The sequence below is a fragment of the Schistocerca serialis genome, chromosome 1 (assembly GCF_023864345.2).
Source record: "Schistocerca serialis cubense isolate TAMUIC-IGC-003099 chromosome 1, iqSchSeri2.2, whole genome shotgun sequence".
Taxonomy (NCBI): Eukaryota; Metazoa; Arthropoda; class Insecta; order Orthoptera; family Acrididae; genus Schistocerca; species Schistocerca serialis.
The window spans coordinates 319,635,162-319,642,428 of record NC_064638.1 but is presented as its reverse complement, the minus strand read 5'-3'; positions in this window follow the sequence as shown (position 1 = coordinate 319,642,428).

Here is a 7,267-nt window from a genome sequence, read left to right as displayed (position 1 = left end):
GAGTAATAAATTTCTAAAAGTTTTAAACGAAATATGAAAATAGCTGTAGCAAGAACTAGTTTTAGCAATTGTTTCGATGGTGGCATGTACTGTATATAGCTTCACATCAATCTCAGTCTGAGAAATGGACAACTGAGGATGAATATATCTACTTTGCTTACAAAAAATTACGTTTTTTTTATTTTTAGAAATGATTGCTAGGAGTGAAGATACCATCACATTCCCACGCACAACGAGGTGTAGGACGACGTGGTTTTGTACGCGGAAAGATATAAAGCAAGTACAACATGCAGGTAACACAAACGGAAGGGCTGTGCTGTTTGTGAGTGTAAACTAAGTCGGCGACTGAAGTACACTGAACTTCATCTGATGTAAGATGATAAATCATCAAAAGCTTAAACAATAAGCATTCTAGATGGACAGTACGAAGATAAAAAACCAGGCTTCTAATAAAGTAAAAAGTGTATGGTCAAATTAAATAGAAAATACATTTTGAAAGTGACGTGTGTGAACAGCTGTGGCAAATGTAAGCGCATATAAACGCCAAGACAAACACACAACACTCTGTTTTAAATGGTATAGTAATGTTTTGAAATTGTGGTTTGGTTTTCAGATGAAAGAACTGTCGATTTGTTTTACAAGTTAAAATATTGTTGCAGGCCAGATTCGAACTAGCGGCTTATGGATATCATATTTAATATACGACAATCCGTCGCTCTACCAACCGAGCTACCAATAATGCAAAGAAGAGGGTAGATCGATAATTTTTACTGAGACTTTAATTTCGTCGACTTATGCTATCCTTCTTTGAAACAGTGGGAAAGCGTATCTCGGAGATAAATTAATGTTAGCGTTAGAGTACAAGACAATTTTAGTTAAGTGAAACGTAGGAAAAAAGCAAACCAGAAACAGAAAAACTGAACAGTGACAAATTTAAACAAGAACTGTAACAAGCAAATATCAGTACAAAACAAAGAACTAAAGAAATGAATAATGCACTAAACAAATGCATATACCAAGCTCACATGTGCACAAGCAAAGACGAGCAAATGAAGAAAAGTCGAAGCAAATTATACGGAGAGATATCCTCGAGCATCGATCAGCAACAAAGAGACAAACACTAGAAACAACCAAATCAATTATAAAAGCGACGATAACAGCCCAGGGCGGGAAACAATGGATACTAGGAACGAAGAATCAGGCGGGAGAACATCTAAACACAAGAGAGGATATGATCAAATCAGCAACGGAATTGTACAAAGCAATATACACAAGTTCTCTAGCAAATAAAGCCACAGACCGCTGAAACAATACCAGCTGTAGTAAACAGCGAGGTTACAACAGCCATCACTGAATTGAAATATGGAAAATCACCTGGAGAAGGCAACATATTCAATGAGCTCTTAAAAGAAGGCCAAGATGTCGTAACACCAGTCATCACAGAAGTGTTCACCAAAATCATAAAAAGAGAAGACATTCCCGATCAGTGGAAAACAAGTACGATTGTACTTTTGCACAAAAAATGTACGAAAGATGAGACGAACAGTTACAGATCCATAATCCTGATGTCTAACGTATATAAACTGTTCACGAAAATACTAACAAGGCGATTAACAAACACACTAGACGAGAATCAACTCTCAGAACAAGCAGGATTCTGTAATGGATTTAGAACAGTGGACCATATTCAAACAATTAATCAGATAATAGAAAAATCAGAAGATCGCAACGTCAAAATATACATTACTTTTGTTGATTACGGCAAAGCATTCCTCCTCATATTATCAAACACCCAAACATACTTCAAGCACTAATAAATCAAGGAGTAGAAACAAAAAACATCCAATTACTAAGAAATATTCAAAACCACAGCTTCGCTAGAGTTAAAACCGAAAAGACAGGCCAACCTTTCCGTATGGAAAGAGGAGTTAGACAAGGGAATACCTTCTGCCCAAAATAATATACATGTATTCCAATTGATCCGTAGTGAGGAGGTCCTCCAGGATGTAGAACATGTCAGAAAAACAACAATAGATGACAAATATTTACAACTCAAACAAATAAGCTAATGTACCATTCCACAGGTCCCAAGTGGAATGATCATCACGTTTTAATGAACACCATATCAAAGAATCATTTTACAAATACTAATGCACTGAATTTAAAATAAAAAAGTTTTATTTTGGTGCAGAAGTTAGATTGTACTTACACACACACACACACACACACACACACTTATTTATGAACACATTACTGCACTGAAATTGTACAGAAGTTATATTGTACTTATATATATATATATATATATATATATATATATATATATATATATATATATATAAAATCAGTTAGTTCTGCTGAGTAATTCATCAATGGAGTAGAAGGGATTGGCCACCAATAAATCCTTTAGGCTTCTCTTAAACTGAATTTCATTGGTTGTTAAGGTTTTTATGGCTGCTGGCAAGTTATTGGAAATGTGTGTTCCTGAATAGTGCACACCTTTTTGTGCAAGACGAAGTGACTTTGAATCCTTGTGAAGATTATTCTTATTTCTAGTATTGATTCCATGAATTGAGTTGTTGGTTTGAAAAATTGATATATTTTTAATGGCAAATTTCATTAAGGAATAAATATATTGGGAAGCAGTAGTTAGTATCCCTAGTTCCCTAAACAGGCTTCTGCAGGATGTTCTTGAGTTCACACCACATATAACTCTTACTGCACGTTTTTGTGCCTGGAAAAATAATTCCATATGACATTATGGAATGAAAGTAAGCATAGTATGCCAGCTTTTTCATTTTTATATCCCCTATGTCTGACGCAATTCGCATTCCAAATAGAGATTTGTTAAGACGCTTCAGTAGTTCTGTGGTGTCCTTTTCCCAGTTGAATTTATTACCAAGCTGTAATCCCAAGAATTAACACTGTCCACTTCTTCTATCTGCTTGTCATCATATGTTAGGCATATACTCGTGGAACACCCCTTACAAGTTCTGAACTGCATGTAGTTTGTTTTTTCAAAGTTTAGTGACAAGGAATTGGCTAGGAACCAGTGATTAATGTCCAAAAATGTTTTATTAGCTGATCCTTCTAAGACATCACTTGATTTGCTATTTATTGCAATGTTTGTATCATTGGCAAACAAAACGAACTTGGCATCTGGCAATGTTACTGATGAAAGGTCATTGACATCCACAAGAAAAATAAGTGCCCTAAAATGGAACTTGTTCCCAGTTGGATGATGCCTGATAGCTTCATACATGTCTCTTTCCTAATAACACCCTTTGTTTCCTGCCTGAAATATAAGATTGGAACCATTTGGCAGTATTTCCTGTTACACTATAATATTCTAATTTACTTAAAAGGATATTGGGATTTACACAGTCAAATACCTTTGACAGATCACAAAATATACCAGTTGCCTGCAATATTTTATCTAATGAATTAAGCACATTTTCACTATAATTGTAGATAGCCTTCTCAATATCAGAACCCTTTAGAAATTCGAACTGTGACTTTGACAGTTATTTGAGATAAGATGGTTATAAAGCCGGTTGAACATTACTTTTTCTAAAATTTTTGAGAATGCTTGCAAAAGTGAAATTGGACGGAAATTTGATGCTATTTCTTTATCTCCCTTCTTAAACAGTGGCTTAACTTCAGCATATTTTAACCATTCAGGAAATATTCCACTGATAAACGACTGGTTGCACAGATAGCTTAATATGTTACTTAACCCAGAATCACATTCTTTAATTAGCTTTGTTGATATTTCATTATATCCACTAGATGTTTTTGATTTTAAAGATTTTATGATGGACATTATTTCTGCTTGGGTAGTGAGGGTCAAATTCATATTATGGAAGTTACTTGAAATGTCTGGTCTAATGTATTCCATAGCAGCATATACAGAACCTGACAACTCCATCTTTCCAGTAACAGTTATGAAATGTTTGTTAAAAAGTTCTGCAACACTATACACAACTATCACCAATGTATCATTTACTCTTAATGCTATTTGTCCCTCTTCAAGTCTGGTTCTACCGGTCTCCTCCTTCACTATATCCCATATTGTCTTTATTTTGTTATCTGATATGAGTATCTTTTCCTTGTAATATATTTGCTTTGATATCCGTATTACAGTCTTTAATATTTTGCAGTATTTCTTGTAATGTGCTATAGCATCAACATCAGAACTGTTTCGGATTGACAGATACAGGTTTCTTCTTGTTTTACAAGGTACCCCTGTTCCTTGAGTAACCCATGACTTCTTTGTAGACTTTGCTCTAACCTTGGTAAGTTTTTGGGGAAAACAGTGTTCGAATAAGATAAGCACTTTATTAGCAAATGTGTTATATTTTTCATTCATGCCGTGAGCACTGTAAACATAAGTCCGGTGAATGTCTCTGAGGAGTGTCCTATAATAATCAATTTTGGCTTATTGATTACCCTCTTGAACTCAGATTTAACAGATTTTATATCCTGTTCAGTGTTAACATTTAACAGAAGGAACTGCATGTCATGATCTGAGTGACCATTGACTATTGGTCTTGTAATATAATTTTGTTCATTGGACTTTTCCATAAAGATATTATCAGTGGCTGTTTGTGAGCAATTGGCTAACCTAGGGGGGAACTTTACGGTGGGAATTAAGTTCAATGATAGTGTTACTAACTCAAATAAGTTCTTATTGGGAGAGTCTTTAAAGAAATTTATATTGAAATCACCAGCAACCACTATTTCTTTGTTTTTGGTTGTTAAATGGGTCAGTGCAACTTCAAGGTGGTTTACAAATAGATTAAAGTTACCTGCAGGTGCTCGATAGAGACTTAATATTATGAACGATTTTTTTATGAAATTCTACTTCTGTTGCACATGCTTCCAAATGCTGTTCTAGGAAAAATTTATGAAAGTCTATGTTCTTAAATTTATGACAGTTCCTGATGAATGTGGCAACTCCTCCTTTCTCCATGTCTGATCTACAAAAGTGAGATGCTAACCTAAACCCTGTAACACTTAAAAGTTCTATACCAGTGGTCACATGATGTTCAGAGAGGCAGATTATCTCAGCTGGGTTTGAAGACTCTAATTCATCTATGCAGATAACTAATTCATTAATTTTATTTCTCAGTCTTCGAATATTTTGATGCAATAAAGATAGCTGACATTTCACATTGACAGAGTTAAAATTGGGTAGAGTTAAAATATCTGCTGACTGTTGAAAATTCTTAACCAATGGCTGTTTATGCTGATGTAATAAGCTAGAATTGTGTTTTTTGGTCTCTTTCTCGAACTGAAGGTTTGTCTCAGTCCTAACCTCTCTTAAAATTTGGTTTCTTTCTGTCTTCACTACCCTAAAAACGGTATTTTCTGAACCCTATAACCACTGGTATTTTATCACTCGTGATAGTGCCTCCCGCCTTTAACTTTCCTGCTATTTTCCCAGCCACTTTACCCTTTCCCTTCCTGTCGAGGTGAAGGCCAAGCCTAGTATAATCCCACCTATTGAGAGAATCAACAGGAAACACAGCAATGTGTGACCCTGCACCCGACATAAGCAGCCTTTCCAACTCCAAGTTATCTCTCTTGACAGAAGAGTTCAAATGAGGTCAGTCATGGCGCCCAAGAACAGATGCAAACTCAACATTAGTATGCCTCGATGCTGATGCAATCTTTGCCAGGTCACACTCTATACTGTACCCAGGATCTCTATCAGTACTATAACCTGCCCCACCCACTATAACCACGGTGTCTTCCTTAGTAAAATATTTGCAAGGTGATCAAGGTGATCCTAAATCCTCTGTCACCTGCTCCAGACCAGCACTAGGTTTAAAAAGATTGGTGACCTGGTATTGCGATCATAGTTCATTCCGCAAAAGTCGGCCAACACCTCTTCATTGGAACTACCTAACAACAACCCTTTCTTTCTCTTTACTGATTTCTCTTTCTTTTCAATTTGTTGCTGAAAGTTTGTTGTGCCCTGTCTTCACCTGCAACTGCTTGAGGCTCACCAGCTTCTAACTAAAGCAACAAGTCAAATCTATTTTCCACATTCACCACGAAGCTGTCAGATAAAGTTCTAGGCCTGTTCGTTCTGTTGCCTGTCGCCACTTCCCACCTATCTTTACCCTTCTCCCATCTTAAGCTGTCAAGATCTCCCCTGGTCTTGTGTAACTCAGCCTGAAGGGCGGCAATTTTCTCCTCCTGTTCTAGTATCTTCCTATCTATACTACAAATCCTACAAAACCACTGAAGAGTCTCATTTACTTCCCCTATTCCCACACCACTCCAGTCACCCACATGGAAGAAACTACAGCACCCATCACACCAAAGCCCCAACCTAACAATTCTACGGCAAGTCAGGCACTTTTCACTCATGATAAACGTAATAGTTTATTAAGAATAAGTCAGTTAAATTACAGATAAACACAAAAATATGGTTCCACAAATTTGGCCTATACGCAATTGTGTGTAAACAAAAACAACAGTGCAAAGTTTCTGAAATAACACCTTAAACTTTACGCAACTTTCCGGAAATGCTAGTTAAATAATGAAAAGGTACGCTACAGTTAAATTGCTGGAGAGAGCAAAGAATAACTAAACGAAATTCTATAGATTTGCTGCGGCAAAACGTAAACAGAAAATCCGACTGTACGATCTTTTCGCGTTTTCTACTATATTACGTAAAGAAAAATGAAACCTTTAATAGTACATTTAAAAGTCACACAAATACACGTATTTACGACATAATCAGTAGTAAACTATATGTTTTATAATCTAAAATGACTTATCTTTACGAGTACACCAAAACTCGAGCCGTCGCCTGGCTGCAGGGCTGCCAACCTATACTGGAGGACATATTCAGGAAACAAAATGGAATAAGAAAGACGGAATATGCCTGAACGGCAAGAGGGCAAGAGACTAACAAAGTTGAGGTTCACTGACAACGTAATCCTCTCCGCCAAAACTGCAAGGGAACTGCAATCAGTGCTCCAAGAGCTTAACACACAAAGCAAAATGGCACGACTCACATTGAACAAATCTAAACCGCAAGTAATGACAAATATCTTGAAGGAACAGAACTAATGTATGCATCACAATACATATACCTAGGCCAAATAATTTCCTTTAACAACGAAATGGAAAAAGAAATAAAACGAAGAGTTTCCTTAGCTTGGAGAGCTTTATGGGCCTAAAAGTTCATACTGTTAGACAGAACCTTGAATAGGAGACTAAAATGGAGGCACCCGAAAGCTGCGTTTTTCCA